Genomic DNA, 16,581 nt, shown 5'->3' on the forward strand with positions numbered 1-16,581 from the left:
AACACCATCTGAGTAGAGTTTTCACAAGACATTTAATCTTAATATTGCTCTGTTCTACATTTTGAAGCCCAGCTAAAAGCCACCAGAGGATCCCATCTCAACTGATGACAGCCTGCTGCCATCATGCAATGACAAAAAAAAATAGAGAAATAAACACAGAAGCAGCATTTTACATCATCACCTTTCCACACACTGCCCAGAGGGATGCTGCTTAAATGGTCAAGGCTGGGGCTGGGCTGGTTTTGCTGTGTTTGTTTCAATGCATTTTGTTTTCTCTTAATCAACAGCTTGTGGGTTGTTCTCATCCTCAGCAAATTAATCTGGGTACATCTCAACTTTTGAAATGGCCATTATGTTATGCAGAACAGGAGCCTGACAAGAATGGCATTTCTGGAGCCAATCCCACTTCTGGGTCAGATCAATACAAACAAAACTCTCCATGACCAGAGGCATAATCAGTAAAATTGGCTCAAACACACTCTTTGGAATGATGCAGGTCCTTCTTATAAATACCAAAAGTAATTAGGTTTCAGAGTATCACAATTATTGACTGGTTATTTACTATACTCCCTCTCCCTTCCCTTTTTTGGGGGGATTTTTTTCCTTAATAGAAGTGGGAAAAATTCTAATTTTTGCTCCCTCTGCAGATTTTTTTGCTCTTGTTCTGGGGAAATTTCAGCTTCCAGCAGCCTCTTGGCAAAGGGCTCCAGGAGGCAGCCAGAAGCCCATGAGCTGCTCAAAGTTTTCTCCCAAGGAATCTCCCTCTGCCCCAAAATTGGCAGCAGGAGTTCCTGCTGAGCCATGACTGCCATGGGCTGCTTTCATTCCAGACCATCCACAGGGTGAAGGGTTTTATGCCCCATTTTTAGCTATGTCAGACAACTCCCAGCCTTTCCAGGGCAGAAATAATTCTTCTGGGTCTGACTGCCAGGTTAAAAAGAGCTGCAGTGACTGTGTGAGAAGTGGGAGCTGAGCAGCAGCCACACAAATTCCCAATCCCTCTGTCCCTGAGCTCAACACAGAGCAGGGAACCCCACCCACCTCCTGCTCCTCTCCTGGGACAGCAACAGGCATCTCTGGGTTGGAGCAGCTCTTTAAAATTAAGTGCTGAAATAATTATGTCATTTGCAGGGATGTTCCAGCTGTATAGAGGCATAAACACAAGCACAGCAAAATGGATTTCCTTGTCACACCACGCAAAACCACCAGAATCCCTGTTTCATGAACCCTCCTTGAAGCACTTTGTTATTTATTGGTGGATGTGAAGTCTCACAGAGCACCAGAAATGGATTTAAAAAAAAAATCAAGATTGTTGCTTGAACTGTTCCTGCAGCAGAACCTGTGCTGGTTAATAAAAAATATTTATCCTCTGTCTGTAAGACAAAGAGGAGCAGTTTGAGATGTGCCTCCCTGGTTATTGAGCATCTCTGCTCACATACTCCCTGCCTTGCCCAGGGGAGGCCTGACAGAGCCATCTCCACCAGGGAAACCCTCCAGGGTTCTTTCCACACCCAGGAAAATCAGAGTTTTCTGATTTTCCCATAGCTTTGGCCAAGTCTGACCTGATTTGCTGACACCCCCCAAACCCCTCTCTCCTCCTCAGCCATTCCTGCTCCTTCCCCCTGAGGTTATCCCAAAGCTCCAGGCAGAGTCACCCCTGGGGTTATCCCAAAGCTCAATGCAGAGTCACCCCTGGGGTTATCCCAAAGCTCCAGGACTGTCTCTTCCACCTGGGAGATCCCAAACCAGCAGGGAGGGCCCCGAGCCAGCAGCCACTTGTCACCTGCACCCCAATCCTGGGGGATTTTGGGTGGCTGCTGGAGCAGAGCAGGGCCTGCTCACCACAGAAGTGGGTTTCAGGCACTGCTGACACATTCCCACTCCACAGACAGTTGTTTACTCGTTACCAGCTACCTGAAGTGACAGAGTTCCAGCCCCTGATGGCCCCAATTACAACTGTAATAATCCTCTGTGTTGAAATGATGCTTCCCATCAATATTCATACCCATGACTTGGCAATTAATTTTCCATTGACTTTTTTTTTTCATAAAACAGCCAAATCATTCAAATGCTCACTTAAGGGTGGCAAATAATGGAGACATTTAAAAATGCCCATTAGGTTCTGCTTTTTAGCCCATTATTTTGCTCTGCTCTGCTGATGATAAATCTATACCTTAAATTAAGAAATCACACTTGCTCCTTCTAATACTAACAGATTTTATAATCCTCCCAGCTCAACTTTTGGAAGGAGATCATTTCTTATCCAACCCCTTTCCAGACCAGCCTGCACCTGGAGAACTCAGGGAGTGTGGAATCCATCATCCATCCCCACCACCTGAAATCCTGGTGTCTCACTCCTCTCCCAAAGCAGCAGTGAGGAGGAATCCTCACCTCTAACTCCAAGGGAGTTCTCTCAAACATCTGAATATCTTTCCCTCTGAATCATAAAACTTTTATTATGGTCTCTTTGGCAAGGATGCAGCAGAGCAGTGCCTCTGCCCTGCACCAGCAGGCAGCACAACCTCCCTGTGTCAATCAGTTTGTCCAGTGGGCCAAAAACACAAATTATTCTTGGACTTGCTGCTTTGAGGAACATCTTTATAAATTATAAAGGACAACCACAGCTTCCTTCACCCCATAAAAGATGAGCCCAACAGTCACCACCTCTTTCCAACACATTCTTCTCCTCCCCTCCCACTTATTTACTTAATTAGCTGTTTTTACAGACAGCACCATTGAAAGGCAGCTCACACAACTCTTTATTAATAACTGCAAACACTCGTGGCAATTTGAGACCCCCAAATTAGGGGGGAGAATACTCGAGCCCCTCAAGGAACAACTAATTACCAGCAATCCCCATTCACTCCTTTTCTGCTCCACAGCCTGGGCACACAGGAGGGGGAAACACACTTTTAATCCTTCCATTATTCTTCCACAGCTCTCCTTGAATGAGCTGCAAAAACCCTGAATTTTCTTGCAATTAGGCACGTCCTAACCAAGCCAGGGCTGCAGATGTTTCCCCTGAGAAGGGAAAACACTCCTGGAGGTCACCAGCCTTTTTCCAAGTGGTTGGGGAGAGTGCTTTAGAACATTTAGAGGCTTTCCTCCCCTAGCTGGGAGGCTGAAATGAAGGAGAGCATCATTTTCTCTGTACTCCTAATTAAAAGCTCAGCTGGCACAAGCGTTTTCCTTCCGCAGGGTCTGCTCCTCCACACCAGGAAATTATCATCCCGTTTGGATCCAGCTGCATGCAATCAACCCCTGGATGGCCAGGAGAGGAGCTCAGCATGGCCACCCAGCTGTCAGGGTGGCACTGGCAGGAGGTGACACAGGACAGGCAGCACCAACACTTCCCCCAGAGCACGGAGAGGCTGCGTTGGATACAACCAGGCACCAAAAGAATTCATTTCCCTCAAAATTTGGTCGCTAAAAATCTCAAATGTTTCAAAGAGCTTTGTGGGAGCTCTCTGTGAAAGGTGGAAGGGTGTGTGCTAGCAGCCTGGTCCCACCTCCAAGAGGGGCTGAGCGTGTGCCACCTGCCAGTGGGAGCTCCCTCCCAATTTTTGTGAGCAGGAGCAGCTGGGCACAGAGGAGGCTGGCAGTGATTGTGACTCCATCCAGAAGGATTAGCTCTGTGTGATAATGCTCTTCTGAGCTGGTGGAAGCTCCTCCTCGTGCCAAACTCTCCAAATCCCCTTTGGTGGATGGTACACGGCGTATTTTACTGATGTGCCTTGTTTTTTTTTACCAAAAAACATTTTTAAAATGTTGGCCAGATTGATGCAGCTACACTTCATGGATATTCACTTGTACTGACCACACCAGCCTGTTCATGCCACTATTTCCAGCATTTTCTCTTTTTGTTCTGTCACATCTACAGTATGGCACAGCCACTGGAAAGGAATAAATAGGAATTATGTTAATTATGCTTAACATAATTCCTATTTATTTATTTAACCACTGAAAAAAGGCAGAAATGCACACCAGGAGTTTTAACAGTGATTCTCCTGCCTCAAGCCTTGCTACCAAATTTTTTTCTCTGTGCATTTCTGCACTTTTTCTCCCTACTCTTCACAAACACACAAACACACACACCTCCTTTCCACATTTTGTTCTGTTTGAGGGTAAATAGTCACTTCTTAACTATAATGTAGGGACTGGACTTGACAAGCAATTAAAGCAAACAATTTCCACTCATCTAACTTTGCCAAATTAGTCATCTCCCATCTGCTCTGTCATCTGCCTCTCCTTGAGGTCTCGCTGTGAATCTGGAAGCACTCCCTCTGACAAGGAGGCAGCAGAAAAGCCTCCAAGCCAAGGGGTGGAGGTGACACAGGGGGTGACACAGGGGGTGACACGTGGCAGCCTGCTGCTGGCCACCACCCCATCAGCATGGCTTGGAGGAGCTGCTTGTGGCTCCAGTGCTCAAACTGGCAAGTTCCCAGCACACATGTTGTGATAGGAAAACATTTTAAATGAAAACATTTGGGTTTTTTTGGTTTTTTTTTTTTACAGCCACTTACGTAGCTTAGGAAGACTGTGGGATTTTCGTACCACAAAAATCAAAATATCTTCAGCATTTGGGAGCTACTTCCCAATGAAGTATAATCCAAACAATAAATTAGCATTATCCAAGGAAGATTTGAGTGGTCCCTGCTCCCAGCACCTGGCTTAGCTCAGGTAAGGCAGCATTGGGTGACAAGAAAATCATTTCCAGGTGGCTCTGAAATACAACACTGCTCTCCTCTGCCCTCCAGCTTCTTCTCCTTTCCTCAGGCTCCCATTCTGGGCTCCTCCCAGCACAAAAGAAATATCACCAGCATCCCTTTTCCACCTGACCTGTGTTTCCTCCCCAAGGAACCCAACTCCAGAGCCAGGGTTAGTCCAGCAAACGTTGCTGCTCTGAACCACCACACAGAGGAATCATCCTCCCTGCAGCTGCAGCAGCTGCTGGACATGACAGACTGACCCTCCCTGCACCAGTCAGGCCCTGGAGTGCAGCAAACCAGGATGAGGTGTTTGATTAACCCTGAATGCCACGAGCCAAAATTCCACCTCCAGCACCAAAGTACAGACCACCACCAGTGCCTTCTGAGCCTGAGAAGCCTGCAGATAAATGGCCATAATGTGCAAGGCCAGGTGTTCTTCCATGTGCCAAGCTGAAGGTCCAAGAGTGCCCAGATATTGCCCTCACTCTTCCCAAGCCTTGCTCCAGAGCAGCAGCAGTGCCAGCCTGTGTCCCTCTGTCCCTATCCCAGGGTGTATCCTGGTGGAAATCTCCACAGAGAGAAGGATTTGGGTTGTTTTTTCAGTGCCAAGGGAAGGAGGGGAGGGGAGAGGATGGAGCACAAACCCCCCACAGGCACCAGGGGGGCACACACACAGGAGGGAACCAGGGGGGCACACCCACAGGAGGGAACCAGGCACTCGGGTCTTTTGCACCTCCAACAAAAATCAACTTGGCAAGGGATGCCAAGAAAGTAAGATCTGCTTATTTAAGTGAGGCTGGACCAGAATAACTTCCCAGCTGGCAGAGCAGGCTGCTTTGCTGGGACACAAAGGATTTTTCCCCCTGGCAGGGCTCTCCAGGGGGCTCAGCTGGCACAGAGCACTGCCCTGGAGTTCCCTGCAGCTCCTGCCACTCCTCCAGGACTCACCCAGCTCCTGACAGCCACAGGCCTGTCTGTCACACACATGTTCCATGAAAAATCCTTTCCTTGGGATTTTTCCCTCCTGAGGAGCTGAGAGGCCTCAGGAACAAACTGCAAACAATTCTTACCTGCTGCTGTGGGATGCACAGGTGGGGCTGGGATTGGTCTCTGTGGTTGTTTCTGATCAATGGCCAATCCCAGCCCAGCTGTCCAGACACAAACCTTTGTCATTCATTCCTTTTCTATCCTTAGCCAGCCTTCTGCTGAAATCCTTTCTATTCTTTTAGTATAGTTTTAATATAATAAATACCATAAAATAATAAATCAGCCTTCTGAACATGGAGTCCAGATTCTCCTATCTTCCCTCATCCTGGCACCCCTGTGAACAATGCATCACCTCTGTGCCTCCCTCCCTGCCTCTGCCTTCCCCAGAGGGCCCCCCAACACCACAAGCACTCACTGAAATGCATTTTAATCCCCACGGTGCAAACACAAGAGGTTGTGCAGGGGAGTGCATCCACTCAGCCACCACAGTGGGAACAGGACTGCAGCCCTGGCTGCCTGCACAGCACTGAAAACACCTTGGCAAGATGCTCCCAAGGCCCTCAGACAGATCCCCCTCAGCAGCATTTGAGCATCATTTCTGTCAGAGATGCAGCTCTGGGTGGGTGGGTGGCACAGGAGCTGCTCTGCCTCTGCTGCAGAGGGTTTTAGTCCCCACCAAAGCACACAGCAAGAGGTGCCTCATTACAGCTGAAGCACGAGCCACTGGTGCCATGGAAAAGGTATTTCCCCAAGATCACCCACAGAAATCTCCCTGGCATTACATCAGTAATTATCACACAACCCAAATACCACCTAATGAAACGATTCAAGGAGCTGTGAAATTTCAGTGCCTCGAAGTAAAACCTTCCCAACGAGGCAAAACTGCAAACAGCCCCTGGAAAACCAGCTGGGAGTTCAAGAGAAGCAGCATCCCACACCTGAAATGGCCAAGACAGGGTTTGGGTGTCCCCATTAAAGGCAAGAACAGAGCCAGCACTTCAGAGCTGCTCTGCCCAAGTGCAGGAGGTGATGACAGAAATCCCCCTTTGAGCCAACACACACACATCTGTTAAACTGAGGCTGAATGCAGTTTATTTTTCATTAATGGAAATAACAGGGGAGCAGCACGATAACCTTGTCAGGCAGGCAGGAGAATCCAGCTCACCTAAGGCAGCTGGAATGGAAATTCCTTGGATTTGGGAGTAGTGCAGGTGAGGGGAAGGCAGGGGCTGTGCTGAGGCTCTCTGGACCCCCAGGTGGATGCCACACCTCACCTAGAGCCAAATCATGCTGGGCTAGGAACAGAGACCACGTCCTGGTGTCAAAAAATTCATGTGCTCTCTCTCTCTCACAAAACTTCCTTACACCACAGGCTCTATTTGCTTAATTGCCCATGGCTGCAGTGAGTAATAAACCCCATATGTTTTATTAAAGCAGGTGCTTCCAGACAGCACTTGATAGGCAGGAAAAACAAACTTTCAGTGCATAAAACCTAGGCAATCACCTTTTTTTTTTTTTTTCCCCCTCAATATTCTGTGCATGAGAAGATGCAGCCCCAGTGTGGAGGCAGCCTCTTCTGCACAGCCCAGCCCTGGTGTGCTGATCACCTCCCTGAACAGAATATTCAGGATATTCAGAATATTCAGGAGCTGCTGCAGCACTGAAGGCTCTGCCTGGCTCACACCTGGGAGGGGAGGGCTGCCTGTGCTCCTCAGTGTGTCTGACAGATTCCTGAGGAACTGGCAGGGCAGCAGCTGGAATCACAGGCTGGCTGCTCCCTCCTCACCCCACTCCTCCTGAGCCCCTGTCCGTGGTTTTGGGTGGGAACTCAGAGAACCCTTGGGGGGGCTCAGGAGCCTTGGAATGGTGCCAGAAGCACTTGGGGGATGGATTTTGATCCATCTGGGGATGTGCCACCTGTGTGTGAGGAGATGGAACCTGTGGGAATCACTGGGGTGGGAATGGTGAAGGGAAGACACAATTATAGGGTAAATCCCAGATTTTGGGGTTTGGGTACAGGGGGGTTGTGGAGACAAGATGGAGCAATCAGGGCGTGTCACAAGGCTCTTCTTTCTTCTTCTTGTCATCCATCTCCTGCTGTGGTGTTGGCACCTGGGGATTGGTCTGGGGTGAGGGTGCACTGGGTGACGAGGGTGACAGGTATTGGGGATAGAAAGTAAATATGATATACTTTTTATGATATATACTTTATGATATATACTTTATACTTTTTATTATATATATTTTATTATATATACTTTATACTTTTTATTATATACTTTATGTGATATAAAGTTTTTGTTATAAAAGATGTGCCCGCCTTGGGGGTGGTCAGAGTGCCTTTGGCTGCCCTGCTGGTCAGATCCAGGTCTGGCACAGAAGGGACTTTGTAGATAAGAAACAATAAACAATTCTGAAGACTGAAAAAAACAGAGTCCAGACTCATCTTTTGAGGCCCAGCATGCCAGAACAATCCTAAACATGTGTGGGAGCAGAGATGGCCAGCCCAACCCCAAAGTTTTGCCTCCCAAGGCTGGAGGGAGCATGGGGGGAGCCCACACTGCACCTCAAATGCAGCTTCCCTGTAGTTCAACCTCACAGAGCAACACCTCTGATTGCTCCCCTCTCATTTGGTATTTTGAGTTTTATATACTTCCAGAAATCACCTCAATAGCTGAGTTTTAACCAACCCTACTCAGAACCAGATATTATAAATTCTTCATGAAACACTTTGTTCAAACACACTCCCCGTTAACACTTGCTGTTATTTCTGCTGGGCTTTTTCAAAACCCCACTCCATCTATATTTTATAAATGTTTGGGTTCATTCCTTCCTGCCTCCCCACCCCAGAGACTGCCCTTAAACTCCTGCCCATCGATTGTGACGGTATCAATTTGTAAAGGTCAGCAGAGAGCTTCTCTGGCAGCTCAACCCAGAAAGTCATTTTTGAATGTGCTGTTTCTCCTCCTCTGCAAAGCAAGATGCCAACACAATCAAAACCCAAGGTCTCTATTTCACAGGCCTGAGCAGTGCCTTTGATAGGCTTTGGATCCCTGATGGCCACTGAACACTCCTTGGAAACAGGAGCTTGTTTGAGGGTCTTAAAAAACAGCCACATCTGAAAGAGCAGGTTTAAAACAGAGAGGAAAGAGAAAGGTTTGCTGAAAGAACAACATTAATTTGCTGCTTCTCTGCAGACCCTGGATGAGAAAGCTCCAGGGATCACCCCACAAACATCACCACTCTGGGTTTGGCCTCATGCCTTCTTTTATCTATAGGAATAACTTCTATTTTCCACTAAAAAAGCCCCAAAATCAGCTGGCTAGTCAAGAAACAGACCCTACTAACTCATTTTGATGCTTGTTTCTGATTTCTTTCGAGAGAACAGGTTGTTTCATTTGGGATTGGGGTCAAAAGCCTCTTCAAGAGGCATCCACCCTTTCCCCCATGCCATAGTTTACTGAATATCTCACATTCATAACCACTTAAAAAGAGGGCTGTGCAATTTATGACATTGTTACACACGAAGAAAACCTGCCATAAATCAAAGAAATCAGTTCTATAAATGAGCATAAAAGTGCAGGGAAATGTCACAAGACAGCAATAAAGCATCTTCCAAATGGTAAATCCCGGGAGCAGGAGCACCATTAGTTTGGAATCCTGCACTCAGCAGCAGCAGGGCTGGTTTATCACAGGAGCCACAAACAGCAGCCCTGGGAGGGAGCTCTGAGTGCAGGCTGAGGGGTTTTACCCTGCAAACAGCCACAAAGCCTTTCACTGACTGCTCCTGCAGCCCCCACCCCATCAATCCCTTCCTCTCGCTCCCTCCACTCCACAATCCCTTTCAGCTGGAGCTGGGGCAGCACAGGGAGGTGGCAGGGCTGGGGGCACAGGTCACCTGCCATGTGATTCCTGGGCAAACCTGGTGCTGGGGGCTCTTGGCCGAGACCTTGTGCTTAAGTGATGCAGGAGCACGTGTGGCTGGAAAATGTCCTTGGAGCCGCCTGCCAGCCACTGGGAATGGCAGCCAAGGGCAGCACAGCTCCTGAGGTGGACCCTGAGCTGGTGGCCTCATCCTTAAAATCACCCAGAGCCTCCCCAAAATACATCTCACAGAGATATTCCATGGATCCACCAGCTGCTGAATGCTCTTGGAGCCCCTTGGAGCCCTCTGCCAGCCACTGGGAATGGAAGCCAAGGGCAGCACAGCTCCTGAGATGGACCCTGAGCTGGTGTCCCTGTCCTTAAAATCACCCAGAGCCTCCCCAAAATCATCTCACAGAGATATTCCATGGATCCATCCACTGCAGAATGGCCTTGGAGCTGCCTGCCACCACTGGGAATGGCAGCCAAGGGCAGCAGAGCTCCTGAGATGGACCCTGAGCTGGTGTCCCTGTCCTTAAAATCACCCAGAGCCTCCCCAAAACCATCTCACAGAAATATTCCACAGATCCAACTGCTGCAGAATGGCCTTGGAGCTGCCTGCCACCACTGGGAATGGCAGCCAAGGGCAGCACAGCTCCTGAGATGGACCCTGGGCTGGTGTCCCCATCCTTAAAATCACCCAGAGCCTCCCCAAAACCATCTCACAGAGATATTCTGTGGATCCACCAGCTGGAGAAGCCCTCTGCCAGCCACTGGGAATGGCAGCCAAGGGCAGCAGAGCTCCTGAGGTGGACCCTGAGCTGGTGTCCCCATCCTTAAAATCACCCAGAGCCTCCCCAAATCATCTCACAGAGATATTCCCAGGAGCTGGGCTGTCTTGTTCTCCCTCCCTCCATGAAATGCCTTCACTTTTCATTCCGTGCAGAGAAAAGCACAATCCAGCTTGGAGTGCTAGAACAGCTTAATTAATAACAATTAGCTGCAGCACAATTGTGATTCAGGTGGTGTTTTTGGAGCATGAAGGAGAAACTCGATGCTTTTTGCTGTTGTGCACGGACGTAAGAAATTCCAGGCGTAGTTAATGGGAACTGAGCAATGCCAAAATTCAAATGTACTGTAAAATCACTGACTTGTTTCAATGTCACACTACTTCCAGGATTATCAACCCTTGCAGAGTTTTAATAATATTGGGTCAGATGCCTCAGGTGCACACGGCTGGGGTGAAAGAAAACCACTGAGATAACACCAAATCTGTGTATTTTAACAAGGGGTGGGGTGGAAATCCCTGATTACAAAGGACAGCAACACCCTGGGAAAAGCTGGGTGCTCCCTGAGGCCAGCTGGGGGCCTGGCTGTCCCCTCCTTGCCAAGGAGAAGGGGAAGGACACTTTGTGGAATTGCTGCTGTCTGAAGTGGTGCAAACACCTGCCAGTCACGGCAGGTTTATTGGCCACAGTCCCTGCGAGGGGGGCTGCAGCTCACTGCCTCCACCTCCGTTAGTGTCACTGCAGTCAGATGCAATTCATCTCTAAATGTACATGGCTAATAAGGAGACAGTGCAAGGGACTGCTTGCAAACAGCAGCACAAAGGTGGAGGCTTCAAAACTTTCTGCTGGAAATCAAGAGAAATTCGTAGCTGAACAAACTGCCCTGCTATGAACAGAGTCTTTTCCAGGGTGGTGTCACATTAAAATGAGGTGACACCTTAAAGCGTGAAGTGACTGTGCAGGATCATGTTTTGAAGGCATGAAGATCCCAGAAAGGTGCACCACTGTCTCCAAAAAAAACCACTTCCTTTCAAACCAGGACAACCCAGAATGAAAAATGTGAAGATATGAGAGCATTTGTGCAAGCCCATTTGTGCAAGCCCATGCTGTTTGAGGCTGCAAAACCTTCTGCTGGAAATCAAGAAAAATTTATAGCTGAATAAACTGCCCTGCTATGAACAGAGTCTTTCCCAGGGTGGTGTCACATTAAAATGAGGAGACACCTTAAAGCATGAAGTGACTGCACAGGATCATGTTTTGAAGGCATGGAAAAGCACAGAAATGTACACCCAGAATGTAAAATGTGAAGATATGAGGGCATTTGTGCAAGGCCATTTGTCCTAGCCCATGCTGTTTGTACTTTCAAACAGCAGCACAAAGGTGGAGGCTTCAAAACTTTTTGCTGGAAATCAAGAGAAATTTATAGCTGAATAAACTGCCCTGCTATGAACAGATTCTTTCCCAGGCTGATGTCACCTTAAAACAGGCAAAGCATGAAGTGACTGCACAGGATCATGTTTTTAAGGCATGGAAAAGCCCAGAAAGGTGCACCCAGAATGTAAAATGTGAAGATATGAGGGCATTTCTGCAAGCCCCTGGCAAGCAGGGTGAAGATGGCACCCGTGTGCCCATGTTGATTTTCACAAGGTTTCTTGGTGGCTTTGCAGGAAGCCACAACCCTGATCTCAGGGAAATAAATGTCCTGTATGGGCCAGCAAAGCACACTTATTTTCTGGCAAAAAAACCCCCCAAAATATATCACGGCCATGTTGCAGGCAGAGGGAATTGCAGGTGGGATTGCCTGGCCTGGAGGAAGCAGGTTTGGGAATTGTTCTGATACAGGTGTGATGCAGTTAAAAAACCAAGTGTTTCACACCACTTACCAACAGCAAAACAGGCATTTCCTAAAGCAGGCAGGCCAAGAGCAAGTGGGCAAACACTGAAATGAAAACAAGTGGCTCCTGCCCCTAAGACTTGCCACAAATCCTGCCTGAGCTGAGCCCCAGCTCCCAGAGGAAAATCACATGCTCAGTCACTACACCTTCCTTATCATTTACAAAATCTAAGCCATCTTGCTGCAAAAATATGTCTGAAAGTATGAAAACTCTTCCAGGGCTTCTGGCAGAGCCTGCAGACACGGGGGCCAAAAAAATCTGCTTCTCCCAGCAGCAGAAATCCACCCTGCTTGTCCCACCTGGAGAGCACTCCCGGCTGCCTCAGTGCCACTGGTGCTGATGCTCAGCAGCCAAGCAAACAGAAATCATCACGAGCTTGGCAGCTCATCCTCATACCTGCTTTTGCCAGCTAGGGCATGGGACTGGACTTTGATTTTCTCCAAGGTCCCTGCAAGATCCCTGACTTGAGCACGATAAATTTCCATCAAAGTTACATTGGACAGATGTGATATAATTAAGAGAAGTGGTTGGTATCAGTCTCCTTTCCTTTGGTGGTGCTGCACAAGAGAAAAGTGTTTGAGGAACAGCTTGGGGTCCCACTGTGCTACCCACGTCAGGCTGAAAGGGCTGAGACTCTCCACAGCCACACAAAGGAGAGAATGGGAAATTAAACACCTTAAGGTCACTGGCACTCAGTGAAAACCTAAAAAAACCCCTCAAGGTCAAGCCACAGCCTTCTGTGGGTACACCCATGGATGCAGGTAATATTGCTTAAGAAAAGCACCACTCTTGGTTCAGCTTGGGCTGTCCTCAGCCATGCTCCCTCCCTAGGAAGGTAAGGTTGGGCTTAAACCCCAAACAAACTGCCCCTGCAGATTTGGTTCCTCGTGGCCCCACTCTGATGCCCCAGGTTTCAGCTTTTCTATTTTTCAGATTTTGTTCTGCTTCACTGTGTGGGTCTGGGCTTCCTATTAAGAATTAGCAAGTTCTCTCCACAGGGTAGGTAAACAATAATCCTTTTCCAGCCTGTCCAAGGACAGGAGCTTACAAAGTTCCAGGCCCAAAAAGTATAAACCATGGTGAACTGAGGAGAGAAAAACAAGGAGGATGGGACTGCCTGGGCTAAAGCTGGAATTGGAGAATTAACTCCAAATGGAAATGGAATAAAACTTGTAAAAAAAGTGAGAGACCTCATGACCAGGTGTTCATTTTGTGACCATTTTGGTCCATCCTGGGTGCAGCCCTGGCTGGGCTCTTGTGCTGCCCAAGGTGGATCCATTGAGCTCTTTAATAAATCCCTGCTTTATTCTTTAACTCTGTCTGGCCTCAGTTCCAGGTCAGCCTTCACAGGGCACCAACCCCTCCTGGAAGGTGGCAGAAATGCCCAGCACAGAAACACCCCCCAGGCCCTGCAGATTTGCCACTGGGGAACAATTAGCACCTACAGCAATTAATGGTTCTCTGTGACCTTTGTCTCCAGGTGAAATTTCTCCCACTGGGCTTGGAGACAGTGGCAGCACCACCCAGAAAAACACAAGGCCTGGAAAACTCACCTGGGTGAGGGTCCTCACATCTGGGGGTGCAGGGGATGTGCCCAGCCTGGGGAATGGGCTACCCCTGCCCTGCTTCAGCAGGAAACACCTCTCCAAGCCACACACCTGCTGAACCCTTCCCCTGCCTCTCCTCCCCGTGCCCACTGCTGCTGGGTGATTAATATCCCATCAAATTTCTCTTTGGAGACTGTCCCACCAATCTTTCCTTGTGCAATGTTCGCTCTACACCAGCTGACAGTTTTAGTGATTCCTCCTTTATTTGCATGTCCCCTTGAAGAAGCTTCATTTCTCCCTCTAATCAAGTCATTAATTCTCAAGAAAATCGTTCCCACCCTGAGATGGCCGGATTCTAATTTGTCTCTGTCACACAAATGACAAGCATCACCTCATTGCCATGCTGTGAGGTTCCTCCACACACCTGGATTTGAGCAGGAAAAGCACCAAAATTATTTTCCCACAGCCACAACTGGGAGAGGGCAGCTAAGATGACCATGAGGTCTCTGCCAGGAATGCAGCTGGCTGACCCAAAAACCCCAAGTTTTGAGGAGTTGGAGGTGCTGACCAATGGCATTGCGACGTTCCCTAAATCAGAAAATATTTCCAGTAAATAAAATGCAGAGAAATTGCTGGTTCGTGCTTCCTTTGATTGATCAGTGACCCTGTGAAAAATCATTGCAGCACATCTGGTCCGTTTAATGATTTATATATATTTTAGATAGATAGATAGATAGATAGATAGACAGACAGACAGACAGACAGATAGATAGACAGATAGATAGAGAGATAGATAGATAGAGAGATAGATAGATAGATAGATAGATAGATAGATAGATAGACAGACAGACAGACAGATAGACAGATAGATAGAGATAGATAGATAGATAGATAGATAGATAGATAGATAGATAGACAGACAGATAGATGGATTATAGACAGACAGACAGACAGATAGATGGATGATCGACAGACAGATAGATAGATAGATAGATAGATAGATAGATGGATGATAGATAGATAGACAGACAGATGGATAGACAGACAGACAGACAGACAGACAGATAGACAGACAGATAGACAGGTAGATAGACAGACAGATAGGCAGACAGATAGATAGACAGACAGACAAATAGACAGATAGATAGATAGACAGACAGATAGATGGATAGATAGACAGATGGATAGATAGACAGACAGACAGATAGACAGATAGACAGACAAATAGACAGACAGACAGACTGACAGGTAGATAGATAAATTAGATAGATGATAGATAGATAGATAGATTGATAGACAGAGATAGACAGATGGATAGATAGACAGACAGACAGATAGACAGACAGATGGATAGACAGACAGATGGATAGATAGACAGATGGATAGATAGACAGACAGATAGACAGACAGACAGATAGACAGACAGACTGACAGGTAGATAGATAAATTAGATGATAGATAGATAGATAGATAGATAGATAGATAGATAGATAGATAGATAGATAGATAGATAGATAGATAGACAGACAGACAGATAGCTAGACAGACAGACAGACAGACAGAGATTTGGCTGTCAAGGACCAAGGGCTGAGACTCAGCACATTCCAGCAGCCCCCGTGCAGTTGTGGAGGATTCAGGAGAGGGGAGTGAGCTGGGAGTGACAGAAATGTTGTGCCATGCCATCCCCTCCCTCTGCCCACTCTCACGGGCTGTGGGATGCTGTATGCAAACTCTGCTCCCATCTTCCCAACCTTGTAATTGCAAAAATCAATGGAATTCTCCACCATAAAAAGACAAATTAGCAGAGGAGTTCCCCGACACATCTCCTTGTTGCTGAAGAAATCCGAGCAGATAGAATGAATCATTTCATTTGGGCACCATTTCAAAGCCCAACTTCAGGGAAGAAATTAATTAAATGCCTGTTTTAACCTCAGAATTAAACTGACAACAAAAGCTGTGGTTTGCATTTCCACTGTGAAATTCTCCAAATGCATTTCAGGGTTTGATTTGAGAGGCAGTGCCAGAGATGTAAAGCACGTGTGCAGGAGGAAAGCATGTGTGCTTTTTCATCAGCCTGAAATAAAACCTCTGCAAGTGACAGCTCAAAGAACAGCAGACAAAAACCCATTTCTAGATCTGGTGGTAATGCCATTATTTGTAAAAGTTCAGTTGGAATTGGGGAAAAAAAAAAAAAAAAAAAAGTAGATGTATGAACTTAGGGAAATCTCTTTTTCCCAGCTGGGAGAAATTGCTACAATTCTTATAAAGTTTTATATTTATAGTAAGATATATACACAAATGTAAAGCAATATCAAGCAACACTACCCAGCAGAAATTCAGATGGAAATTCAGATTCATTTGGTTTGGTGAACTCATCTTGCTGGTCCCTAGACAAAAAAAAAAAAAACAACTTTTCACTGAGTTCTAATTGACGCAGCTGGGCAAATGATGTCACAGACACAAATAAATCACCTTGCAAAGAGCAGACCTGGAGCACACAGCAGTCCCTGGAAGAGGGATTCCCATTTTGCAGGTCATTAAAAAGAAGCTTTATTGCAAACTCAGCCATCTTCTCTTTCTTTCCCTGATATTTCTTTCTTTCCCCAGCTATTGCTGGATCACTTGATTCTGAAGGAATCAAGGAGAAAGCAACCCTGGCAACAAATATTTTTTTTTTTGTTTAATTTTAGATATAATCTGGGTGTGACAATATCTGTGCATTTTGCCTTCAGTCTCAAAAAAAATACCAGAGAAGAGAGAAAGCTCCTGCAAAGGGGAGACTCAGATCCCA

General features: G+C 47.1%; 1 protein-coding gene across 2 annotated transcripts in view; it reads right to left on the reverse strand.

Annotated features, from left to right (window-relative positions):
• ERBB4 (erb-b2 receptor tyrosine kinase 4) overlaps positions 1 to 16,581 on the reverse strand; it is a 455,036-nt gene that overhangs the window by 263,519 nt on the left and 174,936 nt on the right. The gene's annotated exons all lie outside the window — the stretch shown is intronic.

Source organism: Serinus canaria (assembly GCF_022539315.1).
Source record: "Serinus canaria isolate serCan28SL12 chromosome 7 unlocalized genomic scaffold, serCan2020 HiC_scaffold_29, whole genome shotgun sequence".
NCBI classification, from domain to species: Eukaryota; Metazoa; Chordata; class Aves; order Passeriformes; family Fringillidae; genus Serinus; species Serinus canaria.